This window comes from Hoplias malabaricus, chromosome 12 (assembly GCF_029633855.1).
Source record: "Hoplias malabaricus isolate fHopMal1 chromosome 12, fHopMal1.hap1, whole genome shotgun sequence".
NCBI lineage: Eukaryota > Metazoa > Chordata > Actinopteri > Characiformes > Erythrinidae > Hoplias > Hoplias malabaricus.
The window spans coordinates 16657845-16676630 of NC_089811.1; positions in this window are offsets into that span (position 1 = coordinate 16657845).

The following is an 18786-nucleotide window of genomic DNA, read 5'->3' on the forward strand; positions in this document are numbered from 1 at the left end:
GAATGGAAAACGGGGTCAAAGGTCATGAAGCGGGTGGGCTATCGGCCCATAGTTTCACGTGCTGGGACCGTGGACTCTCGGGTCTGCCCGTTTGAGTTCTGGTGTCTCTAGCTCGAAAACTGACCGTGTGACAGCAGTTTTAAAGTTTGACAAAAGTTTATGGACATTTTTCCATTCATTCCTATGAGAGAAAAGATGAAATTCAAATGCTTACTGTGCGAAAACTATGCAACTTTTCCAAAAGCTGTATACAAGCCCGCATCCCACAGGGAAGCTCTACGAATGAAACTTTGAACGGAGTCGATATCTCGAAAACTGTGGGCGGAGTTAACCGGACAAGAATGAACGATCCTCAGAATGAAGGGCAGCAAACGTAACACTAGAGGTCTGCATTTCCAGGAGGAAACGCGAGATGTTGCGCCGCCTAAACCCCCGTCCCCCGATCCGCGTCTTTCCCGCTTAAAGCGAGGTCCTCGATACGGTAAACCCGCGTGGGTCACTAGGCGACGCTTATGGTGAAGGAGTTTACTGCTAAGCTGTTGGTAGTGGGATGTTAAGAGAGCACTGTCCCACAGCAGTTTACATTGGACTCTATGGAGCTGTGTAGGCCGTGAATGGAAAACGGGGTCAAAGGTCATGAAGCGGGTGGGCTATCGGCCTATAGTTTCACGTGGTGGGACCGTGGACTCTCGGGTCTGCCCGTTTGAGTTCTGGTGTCTCTAGCTCGAAAACTGACCGTGTGACAGCAGTTTGAAAGTTTGACAAAAGTTTATGGACATTTTTCCATTCATTCCTATGGGAGTAAAGATGAAACTTCAAATGCTTACTGTGCGAAAACTATGTAACTTTTCCAAAAGCTGTATACAAGCCCGCATCCCACAGGGCAGCTCTACGAATGAAACTTTGAACGGAGTCGATATCTCGAAAACTGTGGGCGGAGTTAACCGGACAAGAATGAACGATCCTCAGAATGAAGGGCAGCAAACGTAACACTAGAGGTCTGCATTTCCAGGAGGAAACGCGAGATGTTGCGCCGCCTAAACCCCCGTCCCCCGATCCGCGTCTTTCCCGCTTAAAGCGAGGTCCTCGATACGGTAAACCCGCGTGGGTCACTAGGCGACGCTTATGGTGAAGGAGTTTACTGCTAAGCTGTTGGTAGTGGGATGTTAAGAGAGCACTCTCCCACAGCAGTTTACATTGGACTCTACGGAGCTCTGTAGGCCGTGAATGGAAAACGGGGTCAAAGGTCATGAAGCGGGTGGGCTATCGGCCCATAATTTTACGTGGAGGGACCGTGGACCCTCGGGTCTGCCCGTTTGAGTTCTGGTGTCTGTATCTCGAAAACTGAGCGTGTGACAGCAGTTTGAAAGTTTGACAAAAGTTTATGGACATTTTTCCATTCATTCCTATGAGAGTAAAGATGAAACTTCAAATGCTTACTGTGCAAAAACTATGTAACTTTTCCAAAAGCTGTATACAAGCCCGCATCCCACAGGGAAGCTCTACGAAACAAACTTTGAACGGAGTCGATATCTCGAAAACTGTTGGCGGAGTTAACCGGACAAGAATGAACGATCCTCAGAATGAAGGGCAGCAAACGTAACACTAGAGGTCTGCATTTCCAGGAGGAAACGCGAGATGTTGCGCCGCCGAAACCCCCGTCCCCCGATCCGCGTCTTTCCCGCTTAAAGCGAGGTCCTCGGTACGGTAAACCCGCGTGGGTCACTAGGCGACGCTTATGGTGAAGGAGTTTACTGCTAAGCTGTCGGTAGTGGGATGTTAAGAGAGCACTCTCCCACAGCAGTTTACATTGGACTCTATGGAGCTCTGTAGGCCGTGAATGGAAAACGGGGTCAAAGGTCATGAAGCGGGCGGGGTATCGACCTATAATTTCACGTGGTGGGACCGTGGACTCTCGGGTCTGCCCGTTTGAGTTCTGGTGTCTCTAGCTCGAAAACTGAGCGTGTGACAGCAGTTTGAAAGTTTGACAAAAGTTTATGGACATTTTTCCATTCATTCCTATGGGAGTTAAGATGAAATTTCAAATGCTTACTGTGCGAAAACTATGTAACTTTTCCAAAAGCTGTATACAAGCCCGCATCCCACAGGGAAGCTCTACGAAACAAACTTTGAACGGAGTCGATATCTCGAAAACTGTGGGCGGAGTTAACCGGACAAGAATGAACGATCCTCAGAATGAAGGGCAGCAAACGTAACACGAGATGTTGCGCCGCCTAAACCCCCGTCCCCCGATCCGCGTCTTTCCCGCTTAAAGCGAGGTCCTCGATACGGTAAACCCGCGTGGGTCACTAGGCGACGCTTATGGTGAAGGAGTTTACTGCTAAGCTGTTGGTAGTGGGATGTTAATAGAGCACTGTCCCACAGCAGTTTACATTGGACTCTATGGAGCTGTGTAGGCCGTGAATGGAAAACGGGGTCAAAGGTCATGAAGCGGGTGGCCTATCGGCCCATAATTTTACGTGGTGGGACCGTGGACTCTCGGGTCTGACCGTTTGAGTTCTGGTGTCTCTAGCTCGAAAACTGACCGTGTGACAGCAGTTTGAAAGTTTGACAAAAGTTTATGGACATTTTTCCATTCATTCCTATGGGAGTTAAGATGAAATTTCAAATGCTTACTGTGCAAAAACTAAGTAACTTTTCCAAAAGCTGTATACAAGCCCGCATCACACAGGGCAGCTCTACGAAACAAACTTTGAACGGAGTCGATATCTCGAAAACTGTGGGCGGAGTTAACCGGACAAGAATGAACGATCCTCAGAATGAAGGGCAGCAAACGTAACACCAGGAGGAAACGCGAGATGTTGCGCCGCCTAAACCCCTGCCCCCCGATCCGCGTCTTTCCCGCTTAAAGCGAGGTCCTCGATACGGTAAACCCGCGTGGGTCACTAGGCGACGCTTATGGTGAAGGAGTTTACTGCTAAGCTGTCGGTAGTGGGATGTTAAGAGAGCACTCTCCCACAGCAGTTTACATTGGACTCTATGGAGCTCTGTAGGCCGTGAATGGAAAACGGGGTCAAAGGTCATGAAGCGGGCGGGGTATCGGCCTATAATTTCACGTGGTGGGACCTTGGACTCTCGGGTCTGCCCGTTTGAATTCTGGTGTCTCTAGCTCGAAAACTGAGCGTGTGACAGCAGTTTGAAAGTTTGACAAAAGTTTATGGACATATTTCCATTCATTCCTATGGGACGAAAGATGAAACTTCAAATGCTTACTGTGCTAAAACTATGCAACTTTTCCAAAAGCTGTATACAAGCCCGCATCCCACAGGGAAGCTCTACGAATGAAACTTTGAACGGAGTCGATATCTCGAAAACTGTGGGCGGAGTTAACCGGACAAGAACGAACGATCCTCAGAATGAAGGGCAGCAAACGTAACACCAGGAGGAAACGCGAGATGTTGCGCCGCCTAAACCCCCGTCCTCCGATCCGCGTCTTTCCCGCTTAAAGCGAGGTCCTCGGTACGGTAAACCCACGTGGGTCACTAGGCGACGCTTATGGTGAAGGAGTTTACTGCTAAGCTGTCGGTAGTGGGATGTTAAGAGAGCTCTCTCCCACAGCAGTTTACATTGGACTCTATGGAGCTCTGTAGGCCGTGAAAGGAAAACGGGGTCAAAGGTCATGAAGCGGGTGGGCTATCGGCCCATAAATTCACGTGGTGGGACCGGGGACTCTCGGGTCTGCCCGTTTGAATTCTGGTGTCTCTAGCTCGAAAACTGACTGTGTGACAGCAGTTTTAAAGTTTGACAAAAGTTTATGGACATCTTCCCATTCATTCCTATGGGAGAAAAGATGAAACTTCAAAGGCTTACTGTGCGAAAACTATGCAACTTTTCCAAAAGCTGTATACAAGCCCGCATCCCACAGGGAAGCTCTACGAAACAAACTTTGAACGGAGTCGATATCTCGAAAACTGTGGGCGGAGTTAACCGGACAAGAATGAACGATCCTCAGAATGAAGGGCAGCAAACGTAACACGAGATGTTGCGCCGCCTAAACCCCCGTCCCCCGATCCGCGTCTTTCCCGCTTAAAGCGAGGTCCTCGATACGGTAAACCCGCGTGGGTCACTAGGCGACGCTTATGGTGAAGGAGTTTACTGCTAAGCTGTCGGTAGTGGGATGTTAAGAGAGCACTCTCCCACAGCAGTTTACATTGGACTCTATGGAGCTCTGTAGGCCGTGAATGGAAAACGATACATTTTGAATTCCACCTTTAAAAACAATTCCACCTTAAGAAACCCAGAATTGTATTGAAATGTCCACATCACAGGCCAAAAGAGTCTTAAAAGCAAAAAAAGATGGCCAATACATTTTAAATACCACCTTAATAAAAATTCCACCTTAAGAAACCCACAGTTGTATTGACACGTCCACCTTTAAAAATGACCACTTTAAATAAAGCTTAAAATGTCGAAAAGACAGGCAGTATATTGTAAATGAGGTATTCTTAAAAAATTCCACCTTAAGAAACCCTGGATAATTAAGATGTCCCCCTTAAAAATGACCTTTAAAGTGTTACAGACTGCCTGTGTATTTCTGTGGCCCTCACAGCTCTCCCTGTCAGTCTCTGCCTCTGCCCCTCCCCCTCCCCCCTCTCTCTCTCTCACACGCACGCTCACAGAATACAACTGACAGACTCATGATTCAATGAATTTCGACCCGTGGCGCACCTTCCAAAAAACCTCAAATATCTCAAAAACTTTTCCAGGTCCAAAAATGAACGAAGCATACCGTAGCGACAAGGAGAGTCTGGTGCTCGAGATGGTGTAAACATTTTTGCACTTTGAGCGAGATTTGATGGTGTAATTACGAGTTAAATACAGGCAAAGTTTTGAAAATCTGCGTGCCGAGCCGCTCTTAAAATACATTGAGCTCTATGGGAGGAAAACCCTCCCAAGTGTCAAACAAAAATTCATAACTCAAGAACGGTATTCTCAAACGGTCTGAAACTTACAAGTGTGAGAAAGGGGAAATTTCTCTACCATTTAAAGTTTAAATGAAGTCTGTAGGTGAAAGTATAAGGAAGTTATGGTGAAATGTTCGGCAGAAAATCGAAAAAGAAAAAAAAAAATTTCAATGGGTTCCTATGGGAGCGTACCCACCCTCCGAACAAATGCTTATAGCTCGGAAAGTTTTCCCCACATCACTTAACCGTATATACCGTTGCGACAAGGAGAGTCTGGGGATCGATGTGGTATAAAAAAATTGCAGATTAAGTGAGAATTGAGCATGTTATGACGAGTTAAAAACAGGAGAAATTTTTAGAAACGGCACTCTGAGCTGCTCCAAAAATACATTGAACCCTATGGGAGCCGAAACCCTCCCTAGTGCCGAACAAAAATTCATAACTCAAAAACCGTATTTTCAATAATGTTCAAATTTAGAGGTCTTAGAAAGGACAAGTTTCTCTACCATTTAAAATTTAAATGAAGTTTGTAGGTGAAAGTATGAGGAAGTTATGGCGATTTGTTCGGCTGAAAAGTGAAAAAACGGCTTTGGCCACTGAAACTACAGTGGATGACATCACCCCCACTCTAAGGGCCTCCCATTGAAATGAATGGAGGGATTTTGAAGGAGGAAAAGAAAGGGAAGGATGAGTGCAAAAATTCCGAAAACGGAAGTGATGGGAGCCGGTACGCCCGGGTCCGACCGTCTGAAATCCCGTGTCCGTAGCTTGAAAAATGACCGAGTTAGAGCACTTTGAAAATTAATTCCATAGAAATGACTGGGGAAAAACGGAGCGATAAACGAGTGTAGCGGACGAGCGAGTGCGGGTATCGGAAAGCTGTATACAAGCCCACATCGTCGCTATAGGACGCACGATTTCCAGGTGGAACGGAGTCGATAGCTCGAAAGCTGCGGGACTAGTTAGGCGGACAAGGAAACGCGGAATAATAAGAATAAAAATAATAATAATATGACTTAAGAAGAACAATATATTGCGCCGCTGCTTAAAGCAGCAGGCGCAACATAACTAGAGGTCTGCATTTCCAGGAGGAAACGCGAGATGTTGCGCCGCCTAAACCCCCGCCCCCCGATCCGCGTCTTTCCCGCTTAAAGCGAGGTCCTCGGTACGGTAAACCCGCGTGGGTCACTAGGCGACGCTTATGGTGAAGGAGTTTACTGCTAAGCTGTCGGTAGTGGGATGTTAAGAGAGCACTCTCCCACAGCAGTTTACATTGGACTCTATGGAGCTCTGTAGGCTGTGAAAGGATAACGGGGTCAAAGGTCATGAAGCGGGTGGGCTATCGGCCCATAATTTTACGTGGTGGGACCGTGGACCCTCGGGTCTGCCCGTTTGAGTTCTGGTGTCTCTAGCTCGAAAACTGAGCGTGTGACAGCAGTTTGAAAGTTTGACAAAAGTTTATGGACATTTTTCCATTCATTCCTAAGTGAGTAAAGATGAAACTTCAAATGGTTCCTGTGCGAAAACGATGTAATTTTTCCAAAAGCTGTATACAAGCCCGCATCCCACAGGGAAGCTCTACGAAACAAACTTTGAACGGAGTCGATATCTCGAAAACTGTGGGCGGAGTTAACCGGACAAGGAATGAAGATCCTCAGAATGAAGGGCAGCAAACGTAACACTAGAGGTCTGCATTTCCAGGAGGAAACGCGAGATGTTGCGCCGCCTAAACCCCCGCCCCCCGATCCGCGTCTTTCCCGCTTAAAGCGAGGTCCTCGGTACGGTAAACCCACGTGGGTCACTAGGCGACGCTTATGGTGAAGGAGTTTACTGCTAAGCTGTTGGTAGTGGGATGTTAAGAGAGCACTCTCCCACAGCAGTTTACATTGGACTCTATGGAGCTCTGTAGGCCGTGAAAGGAAAACGGGGTCAAAGGTCATGAAGCGGGTGGGCTATCGGCCCATAATTTCACGTGGGGGGACCGTGGACTCTCGGGTCTGCCCGTTTGAGTTCTGGTGTCTCTAGCTCGAAAACTGAGCGTGTGACAGCAGTTTGAAAGTTTGACAAAAGTTTATGGACATTTTTCCATTCATTCCTAAGGGAGAAAAGATGAAACTTCAAATGCTTACTGTGCGAAAACTATGCAACTTTTCCAAAAGCTGTATACAAGCCCGCATCCCACAGGGAAGCTCTACGAATGAAACTTTGAACGGAGTCGATATCTCAAAAACTGTGGGCGGAGTTAACCGGACAAGAATGAACGATCCTCAGAATGAAGGGCAGCAAACGTAACACTAGAGGTCTGCATTTCCAGGAGGAAACGCGAGATGTTGCGCCACCTAAACCCCCGTCCCCCGATCCGCGTCTTTCCCGCTTAAAGCGAGGTCCTCGGTACGGAAAAACCCGCGTGGGTCACTAGGCGACGCTTATGGTGAAGGAGTTTACTGCTAAGCTGTTGGTAGTGGCATGTTAAGAGAGCTCTCTCCCACAGCAGTTTACATTGGACTCTATGGAGCTCTGTAGGCCGTGAATGGAAAACGGGGTCAAAGGTCATGAAGCGAGTGGGCTATCGGCCCATAATTTCACGTGGCGGGACCGTGGACTGTCGGGTGTGCCCGTTTGAATTCTGGTGTCTCTAGCTCGAAAACTGACCGTGTGACAGCAGTTTGAAAGTTTGACAAAAGTTTATGGACATTTTTCCATTCATTCCTATGGGAGTAAAGATGAAACTTCAAATGCTTACTGTGCGAAAACTATGTAACTTTTCCAAAAGCTGTATACAAGCCCGCATCCCACAGGGAAGCTCTACGAAACAAACTTTGAACGGAGTCGATATCTCGAAAACTGTGGGCGGAGTTAACCGGACAAGAATGAACGATCCTCAGAATGAAGGGCAGCAAACGTAACACTAGAGGTCTGCATTTCCAGGAGGAAACGCGAGATGTTGCGCCGCCTAAACCCCTGCCCCCCGATCCGCGTCTTTCCCGCTTAAAGCGAGGTCCTCGACACGGTAAACCCGCGTGGGTCACTAGGCGACGCTTATGGTGAAGGAGTTTACTGCTAAGCTGTTGGTAGTGGGATGTTAAGAGAGCACTGTCCCACAGCAGTTTACATTGGACTATGTGGAGCTTTGTAGGCCGTGAATGGAAAACGGGGTCAAAGGTCATGAAGCGGGTGGGCTATCGGCCCATAATTTCACGTGGTGGGACCTTGGACTCTCGGGTCTGCCCGTTTGAGTTCTGGTGTCTCTAGCTCGAAAACTGACCGTGTGACAGCAGTTTGAAAGTTTGACAAAAGTTTATGGACATTTTTCCATTCATTCCTATGGGAGAAAAGATGAAACTTCAAATGCTTACTGTGCGAAAACTATGCAAATTTTCCAAAAGCTATATACAAGCCCGCATCCCACAGGGAAGCTCTACGAATGAAACTTTGAACGGAGTCGATATCTCGAAAACTGTGGGCGGAGTTAACCGGACAAGAATGAACGATCCTCAGAATGAAGGGCAGCAAACGTAACACTAGAGGTCTGCATTTCCAGGAGGAAACGCGAGATGTTGCGCCGCCTAAACCCCTGCCCCCCGATCCGCGTCTTTCCCGCTTAAAGCGAGGTCCTCGATACGGTAAACCCGCGTGGGTCACTAGGCGACGCTTATGGTGAAGGAGTTTACTGCTAAGCTGTTGGTAGTGGGATGTTAAGAGAGCACTCTCCCACAGCAGTTTACATTGGACTCTATGGAGCTCTGTAGGCCGTGAAAGGAAAACGGGGTCAAAGGTCATGAAGCGGGTGGGCTATCGGCCCATAGTTTCATGTGGTGGGACCGTGGACCCTCGGGTCTGCCCGTTTGAGTTCTGGTGTCTCTAGCTCGAAAACTGACCGTGTGACAGCAGTTTGAAAGTTTGACAAAAGTTTATGGACATTTTTCCATTCATTCCTATGGGAGAAAAGATGAAACTTCAAATGCTTACTGTGCGAAAACTATGCAAATTTTCCAAAAGCTGTATACAAGCCCGCATCCCACAGGGAAGCTCTACGAATGAAACTTTGAACGGAGTCGATATCTCGAAAACTGTGGGCGGAGTTAACCGGACAAAAACGAACGATCCTCAGAATGAAGGGCAGCAAACGTAACACTAGAGGTCTGCATTTCCAGGAGGAAACGCGAGATGTTGCGCCGCCTAAACCCCCGCCCCCCGATCCGCGTCTTTCCCGCTTAAAGCGAGGTCCTCGATACGGTAAACCCACATGGGTCACTAGGCGACGCTTATGGTGAAGGAGTTTACTGCTAAGCTGTCGGTAGTGGGATGTTAAGAGAGCACTCTCCCACAGCAGTTTACATTGGACTCTATGGAGCTGTGTAGGCCGTGAATAGAAAACGGGGTCAAAGGTCATGAAGCGGGTGGGCTATCGGCCCATAATTTCACGTGGCGGGACCGTGGACTTTCGGGTCTGCCCGTTTGAATTCTGGTGTCTCTAGCTCGAAAACTGACCGTGTGACAGCAGTTTGAAAGTTTGACAAAAGTTTATGGACATTTTTCCATTCATTCCTAGGGGAGTAAAGATGAAACTTCAAATGCTTACTGTGCGAAAACTATGTAACTTTTCCAAAAGCTGTATACAAGCCCGCATCACACAGGGAAGCTCTACGAATGAAACTTTGAACGGAGTCGATATCTCGAAAACTGTGGGCGGAGTTAACCGGACAAGAATGAACGATCCTCAGAATGAAGGGCAGCAAACGTAACACTAGAGGTCTGCATTTCCAGGAGGAAACGCGAGATGTTGCGCCGCCTAAACCCCTGCCCCCCGATCCGCGTCTTTCCCGCTTAAAGCGAGGTCCTCGACACGGTAAACCCGCGCGGGTCACTAGGCGACGCTTATGGTGAAGGAGTTTACTGCTAAGCTGTCGGTAGTGGGATGTTAAGAGAGCACTCTCCCACAGCAGTTTACATTGGACTCTATGGAGCTCTGTAGGCCGTGAATGGAAAACGGGGTCAAAGGTCATGAAGCGGGTGGGCTATCGGCCTATATTTTCACGTGGTGGGACCTTGGACTCTCGGGTCTGCCCGTTTGAATTCTGGTGTCTCTAGCTCGAAAACTGAGCGTGTGACAGCAGTTTGAAAGTTTGACAAAAGTTTATGGACATTTTTCCCTTCATTCCTATGGGAGTAAAGATGAAACTTCAAATGGTTACTGTGCGAAAACTATGCAACTTTTCCAAAAGCTGTATACAAGCCCGCATCCCACAGGGAAGCTGTACGAAACAAACTTTGAACGGAGTCGATATCTCGAAAACTGTGGGCGGAGTTAACCGGACAAGAATGAACGATCCTCAGAATGAAGGGCAGCAAACGTAACACCAGGAGGAAACGCGAGATGTTGCGCCGCCTAAACCCCTGCCCCCCGATCCGCGTCTTTCCCGCTTAAAGCGAGGTCCTCGATACGGTAAACCCGCGTGGGTCACTAGGCGACGCTTATGGTGAAGGAGTTTACTGCTAAGCTGTTGGTAGTGGGATGTTAAGAGAGCATTCTCCCACAGCAGTTTACATTGGACTCTATGGAGCTCTGTAGGCCGTGAATGGAAAACGATACATTTTGAATTCCACCTTTAAAAACAATTCCACCTTAAGAAACCCAGAATTGTATTGAAATGTCCACATCACAGGCCAAAAGAGTCTTAAAAGCAAAAAAAGATGGCCAATACATTTTAAATACCACCTTAATAAAAATTCCACCTTAAGAAACCCACAGTTGTATTGACACGTCCACCTTTAAAAATGACCACTTTAAATAAAGCTTAAAATGTCGAAAAGACAGCCAGTATATTGTGAATGAGGTATTCTTTAAAAATTCCACCTTAAGAAACCCTGGATAATTAAGACGTCCCCCTTAAAAATGACCTTTAAAGTGTTACAGACTGCCTGTGTATTTCTGTGGCCCTCACAGCTCTTCCCCTCAGTCTCTGCCTCTGCCCCTCCCCCCTCTGTCTCTCTCACACGCACGCTCACAGAATACTGACAGACTCATGATTCAATGAATTTCGACCGGGGAGCACCCTCCAAAAAATCACCCGTAGCTCGAAAACTTTTCCCAACCAAAATTGAACGAAGCATACCGTAGCGACAAGGAGAGTCTTGTGCTCGAGATGGTGTAAAAATTTTTGCACTTTGAGCGAGATTTGATGGTGTAATTACGAGTTAAAAACAGGCAAAGTTTTGAAAATCTGCGTGCAGACCCGCTCTTAAAATACATTGAGCTCTATGGGAGGAAAACCCTCCCAAGTGTCAAACAAAAATTCATAACTCAAGAACGGTATTCTCAAACGGTCTGAAACTTACAAGTGTGAGAAAGGGGAAATTTCTCTACCATTTAAAGTTTAAATGAAGTCTGTAGGTGAAAGTATAAGGAAGTTATGGTGAAATGTTCGGCAGAAAATTGAAAAAGAAAAAAAATAATTTCAATGGGTTCCTATGGGAGCGTACCCACCCTCCGAACAAATGCTTATAGCTCGGAAAGTTTTCCCCACATCACTTAACCGTATATACCGTTGCGACAAGGAGAGTCTGGGGATCGATGTGGTATAAAAAAATTGCAGATTAAGTGAGAATTGAGCATGTTATGACGAGTTAAAAACAGGAGAAAATTTTAGAAACCGCACTCTGAGCTGCTCCAAAAATACATTGAACCCTATGGGAGCCGAAACCCTCCCTAGTGCCGAACAAAAATTCATAACTCAAAAACCGTATTTTCAATAATGTTCAAATTTAGAGGTCTTAGAAAGGACAAGTTTCTCTACCATTTAAAATTTAAATGAAGTTTCTAGGTGAAAGTATGAGGAAGTTATGGCGATTTGTTCGGCTGAAAAGTGAAAAACCCGTTTTCTGAGAAGGAATCTACAGTGTATGATGTCACCCACTCTAAGAGCCTCCCATTGAAATGAATGGAGGGATTTTGAAGGAGTGATAGAAAGGGAAGGATGAGTGCAAAAATTCCGAAAACGGAAGTGATGGGAGCCGGTACGCCCGGGTCCGACCGTCTGAAATCCCGTGTCCGTAGCTTGAAAAATGACCGAGTTAGAGCACTTTGAAAATTAATTCCATAGAAATGACTGGGGAAAAACGGAGCGATAAACGAGTGTAGCGGACGAACGAGTGCGGGTATTGGAAAGCTGTATACAAGCCCACATCGTCGCTATAGGACGCACGATTTCCAGGTGGAACGAAGTCGATAGCTCGAAAGCTGCGGGACTAGTTAAGCGGACAAGGAAACGTGGAATATGCTTAAAGCAGCAGGCGCAACATAACTAGAGGTCTGCATTTCCAGGAGGAAACGCGAGATGTTGCGCCGCCTAAACCCCTGCCCCCCGATCCGCGTCTTTCCCGCTTAAAGCGAGGTCCTCGACACGGTAAACCCGCGTGGGTCACTAGGCGACGCTTATGGTGAAGGAGTTTACTGCTAAGCTGTTGGTAGTGGGATGTTAAGAGAGCACTGTCCCACAGCAGTTTACATTGGACTATGTGGAGCTGTGTAGGCCGTGAATGGAAAACGGGGTCAAAGGTCATGAAGCGGGTGGGCTATCGGCCCATAGTTTCACGTGCTGGGACCGTGGACCCTCGGGTCTGCCCGTTTGAGTTCTGGTGTCTCTAGCTCGAAAACTGACCGTGTGACAGCAGTTTGAAAGATTGACAAAAGTTTATGGACATTTTTCCATTCATTCCTATGGGAGTAAAGATGAAACTTCAAATGGTTACTGTGCGAAAACTATGCAACTTTTCCAAAAGCTGTATACAAGCCCGCATCCCACAGGGAAGCTCTACGAATGAAACTTTGAACGGAGTCGATATCTCGAAAACTGTGGGCGGAGTTAACCGGACAAGAATGAACGATCCTCAGAATTAAGGGCAGCAAACGTAACACTAGAGGTCTGCATTTCCAGGAGGAAACGCGAGATGTTGCGCCGCCGAAACCCCCGTCCCCCGATCCGCGTCTTTCCCGCTTAAAGCGAGGTCCTCGATACGGTAAACCCGCGTGGGTCACTAGGCGACGCTTATGGTGAAAGAGTTTACTGCTAAGCTGTCGGTAGTGGGATGTTAATAGAGCACTGTCCCACAGCAGTTTACATTGGACTCTATGGAGCTGTGTAGGCCGTGAATGGAAAACGGGGTCAAAGGTCATGAAGCGGGTGGCCTATCGGCCCATAATTTTACGTGGTGGGACCGTGGACTCTCGGGTCTGACCGTTTGAGTTCTGGTGTCTCTAGCTCGAAAACTGACCGTGTGACAGCAGTTTGAAAGTTTGACAAAAGTTTATGGACATTTTTCCATTCATTCCTATGGGAGTTAAGATGAAACTTCAAATGCTTACTGTGCGAAAACTATGTAACTTTTCCAAAAGCTGTATACAAGCCCGCATCACACAGGGCAGCTCTACGAAACAAACTTTGAACGGAGTCGATATCTCGAAAACTGTGGGCGGAGTTAACCGGACAAGAATGAACGATCCTCAGAATGAAGGGCAGCAAACGTAACACTAGAGGTCTGCATTTCCAGGAGGAAACGCGAGATGTTGCGCCGCCTAAACCCCCGCCCCCCGATCCGCGTCTTTCCCGCTTAAAGCGAGGTCCTCGATACGGTAAACCCGCGTGGGTCACTAGGCGACGCTTATGGTGAAGGAGTTTACTGCTAAGCTGTCGGTAGTGGGATGTTAAGAGAGCACTCTCCCACAGCAGTTTACATTGGACTCTATGGAGCTCTGTAGGCCGTGAATGGAAAACGATACATTTTGAATTCCACCTTTAAAAACAATTCCACCTTAAGAAACCCAGAATTGTATTGAAATGTCCACATCACAGGCCAAAAGAGTCTTAAAAGCAAAAAAAGATGGCCAATACATTTTAAATACCACCTTAATAAAAATTCCACCTTAAGAAACCCACAGTTGTATTGACACGTCCACCTTTAAAAATGACCACTTGAAATAAAGCTTAAAATGTCGAAAAGACAGCCAGTATATTGTGAATGAGGTATTCTTAAAAAATTCCACCTTAAGAAACCCTGGATAATTAAGACGTCCCCCTTAAAAATGACCTTTAAAGTGTTACAGACTCCCTGTGTATTTCTGTGGCCCTCACACCTCTTCCCCTCAGTCTCTGCCTCTGCCCCTCCCCCTCCCCCCTCTGTCTCTCTCACACGCATGCTCACAGAATACAACTGACAGACTCATGATTCAATGAATTTCGACCGGGGAGCACCCTCCAAAAAATCACCCGTAGCTCGAAAACTTTTCCCAACCAAAATTGAACGAAGCATACCGTAGCGACAAGGAGAGTCTTGTGCTCGAGATGGTGTAAAAATTTTTGCACTTTGAGCGAGATTTGATGGTGTAATTACGAGTTAAAAACAGGCAAAGTTTTGAAAATCTGCGTGCCGACCCGCTCTTAAAATACATTGAACCCTATGGGAGCCGAAACCCTCCCTAGTGCCGAACAAAAATTCATAACTCAAAAACCGTATTTTCAATAATGTTCAAATTTAGAGGTCTTAGAAAGGACAAGTTTCTCTACCATTTAAAATTTAAATGAAGTTTCTAGGTGAAAGTATGAGGAAGTTATGGTGATTTGTTTGGCTGAAAAGTGAAAAACCCGTTTTCTGAGAAGGAATCTACAGTGTATGACGTCACCCACTGTAAGAGCCTCCCATTGAAATGAATGGAGGGATTTTGAAGGAGGAATAGAAAGGGAAGGATGAGTGCAAAAAATCTGAAAACGGAAGTGATGGGAGCCGGTACGCCCGGGTCCGACCTTCTGAAATCCCGTGTCCGTAGCTTGAAAAATGACCGAGTTAGAGCACTTTGAAAATTAATTCCATAGAAATGACTGGGGAAAAACGGAGCGATAAACGAGTGTAGCTGACGAACGAGTGCGGGTATCGGAAAGCTGTATACAAGCCCACATCGTCGCTATAGGACGCACGATTTCCAGGTGGAACGGAGTCGATAGCTCGAAAGCTGCGGGACTAGTTAGGCGGACAAGGAAACGCGGAATAATAAGAATAAAAATAATAATAATATGACTTAAGAAGAACAATATATTGCGCCGCTGCTTAAAGCAGCAGGCGCAACATAACTAGAGGTCTGCATTTCCAGGAGGAAACGCGAGATGTTGCGCCGCCTAAACCCCCGTCCCCCGATCCGCGTCTTTTCCGCTTAAAGCGAGGTCCTCAGTACGGAAACCCTCGTGGGTCACTAGGCGACGCTTATGGTGAAGGAGTTTACTGCTAAGCTGTCGGTAGTGGGATGTTAAGAGAGCACTCTCCCACAGCAGTTTACATTGGACTCTATGGAGCTGTGTAGGCCGTGAATGGAAAACGGGGTCAAAGGTCATGAAGCGGGTGGGCTATCGGCCCATAGTTTCACGTGCTGGGACCGTGGACCCTCGGGTCTGCCCGTTTGAGTTCTGGTGTCTCTAGCTCGAAAACTGACCGTGTGACAGCAGTTTGAAAGATTGACAAAAGTTTATGGACATTTTTCCATTCATTCCTATGGGAGTAAAGATGAAACTTCAAATGGTTACTGTGCGAAAACTATGCAACTTTTCCAAAAGCTGTATACAAGCCCGCATCCCACAGGGAAGCTCTACGAATGAAACTTTGAACGGAGTCGATATCTCGAAAACTGTGGGCGGAGTTAACCGGACAAGAATGAACGATCCTCAGAATTAAGGGCAGCAAACGTAACACTAGAGGTCTGCATTTCCAGGAGGAAACGCGAGATGTTGCGCCGCCGAAACCCCCGTCCCCCGATCCGCGTCTTTCCCGCTTAAAGCGAGGTCCTCGATACGGTAAACCCGCGTGGGTCACTAGGCGACGCTTATGGTGAAAGAGTTTACTGCTAAGCTGTCGGTAGTGGGATGTTAATAGAGCACTGTCCCACAGCAGTTTACATTGGACTCTATGGAGCTGTGTAGGCCGTGAATGGAAAACGGGGTCAAAGGTCATGAAGCGGGTGGCCTATCGGCCCATAATTTTACGTGGTGGGACCGTGGACTCTCGGGTCTGACCGTTTGAGTTCTGGTGTCTCTAGCTCGAAAACTGACCGTGTGACAGCAGTTTGAAAGTTTGACAAAAGTTTATGGACATTTTTCCATTCATTCCTATGGGAGTTAAGATGAAACTTCAAATGCTTACTGTGCGAAAACTATGTAACTTTTCCAAAAGCTGTATACAAGCCCGCATCACACAGGGCAGCTCTACGAAACAAACTTTGAACGGAGTCGATATCTCGAAAACTGTGGGCGGAGTTAACCGGACAAGAATGAACGATCCTCAGAATGAAGGGCAGCAAACGTAACACTAGAGGTCTGCATTTCCAGGAGGAAACGCGAGATGTTGCGCCGCCTAAACCCCCGCCCCCCGATCCGCGTCTTTCCCGCTTAAAGCGAGGTCCTCGATACGGTAAACCCGCGTGGGTCACTAGGCGACGCTTATGGTGAAGGAGTTTACTGCTAAGCTGTCGGTAGTGGGATGTTAAGAGAGCACTCTCCCACAGCAGTTTACATTGGACTCTATGGAGCTCTGTAGGCCGTGAATGGAAAACGATACATTTTGAATTCCACCTTTAAAAACAATTCCACCTTAAGAAACCCAGAATTGTATTGAAATGTCCACATCACAGGCCAAAAGAGTCTTAAAAGCAAAAAAAGATGGCCAATACATTTTAAATACCACCTTAATAAAAATTCCACCTTAAGAAACCCACAGTTGTATTGACACGTCCACCTTTAAAAATGACCACTTGAAATAAAGCTTAAAATGTCGAAAAGACAGCCAGTATATTGTGAATGAGGTATTCTTAAAAAATTCCACCTTAAGAAACCCTGGATAATTAAGACGTCCCCCTTAAAAATGACCTTTAAAGTGTTACAGACTCCCTGTGTATTTCTGTGGCCCTCACACCTCTTCCCCTCAGTCTCTGCCTCTGCCCCTCCCCCTCCCCCCTCTGTCTCTCTCACACGCATGCTCACAGAATACAACTGACAGACTCATGATTCAATGAATTTCGACCGGGGAGCACCCTCCAAAAAATCACCCGTAGCTCGAAAACTTTTCCCAACCAAAATTGAACGAAGCATACCGTAGCGACAAGGAGAGTCTTGTGCTCGAGATGGTGTAAAAATTTTTGCACTTTGAGCGAGATTTGATGGTGTAATTACGAGTTAAAAACAGGCAAAGTTTTGAAAATCTGCGTGCCGACCCGCTCTTAAAATACATTGAGCTCTATGGGAGGAAAACCCTCCCAAGTGTGGAACAAAAATTCATAACTCAAGAACGGTATTCTCAAACGGTCTGAAACTTAGAAGTTTGAGAAAGGGGACATTTCTCTACCATTTAAAATTTAAATGAAGTCTGTAGGTGAAAGTATAAGGAAGTTATGGTGAAATGTTCGGCAGAAAATTGAAAAAGAAAAAAAATAATTTCAATGGGTTCCTATGGGAGCGTACCCACCCTCCGAACAAATGCTTATAGCTCGGAAAGTTTTCCCCACATCACTTAACCGTATATACCGTTGCGACAAGGAGAGTCTGGGGATCGATATGGCATAAAAAAATTTCAGATTAAGTGAGAATTGAGCATGTTATGACGAGTTAAAAACAGGAGAAAATTTTAGAAACCGCACTCTGAGCTGCTCCAAAAATACATTGAACCCTATGGGAGCCGAAACCGTCCCTAGTGCCGAACAAAAATTCATAACTCAAAAACCGTATTTTCAATAATGTTCAAATTTAGAGGTCTTAGAAAGGACAAGTTTCTCTACCATTTAAAATTTAAATGAAGTTTCTAGGTGAAACTATAAGGAAGTTATGGCGATTTGTTCGGCTGAAAAGTGAAAAAACGGCTTTTTGCCACTGAAACTACAGTGGATGACATCACCCCCACTCTAAGAGCCTCCCATTGAAATGAATGGAGGGATTTTGAAGGAGGAAAAGAAAGGGAAGGATGAGTGCAAAAATTCCGAAAACGGAAGTGATGGGAGCCGGTACGCCCGGGTCCGACCGTCTGAAATCCCGTGTCCGTAGCTTGAAAAATGACCGAGTTAGAGCACTTTGAAAATTAATTCCTTAGAAATGACTGGGGAAAAACGGAGCGATAAACGAGTGTAGCGGACGAACGAGTGCGGGTATCGGAAAGCTGTATACAAGCCCACATCGTCGCTATAGGACGCACGATTTCCAGGTGGAACGGAGTCGATAGCTCGAAAGCTGCGGGACTAGTTAGGCGGACAAGGAAACGCGGAATAATAAAAATAATAATAATAATATGACTTAAGAAGAACAATATATTGCGCGCTGCTGCTTAAAGCAGCAGGCGCAACATAACTAGAGGTCTGCATTTCCAGGAGGAAACGCGAGATGTTGCGCCGCCTAAACCCCCGCCCCCCGATCCGCGTCTTTCCCGCTTAAAGCGAGGTCCTCGATACGGTAAACCCGCGTGGGTCACTAGGCGACGCTTATGGTGAAGGAGTTTACTGCTAAGCTGTCGGTAGTGGGATGTTAAGAGAGCACTCTCCCACAGCAGTTTACATTGGACTCTATGGAGCTCAGTAGGCCGTGAATGGAAAACGGGGTCAAAGGTCATGAAGCGGGTGGGCTATCGGCCTATAATTTCAGGTGGTGGGACCGTGGACCCTCGGGTCTGACCGTTTGAATTCTGGTGTCTGTAGCTCGAAAAATGACCGTGTGACAGCAATTTGAAAGTTTGACAAAAGTTTATGGACATTTTTCCATTCATTCCTTTGAGAGAAAAGATGAAACTTCAAATGCTTACTGTGCGAAAACTATGCAACTTTTCCAAAAGCTGTATACAA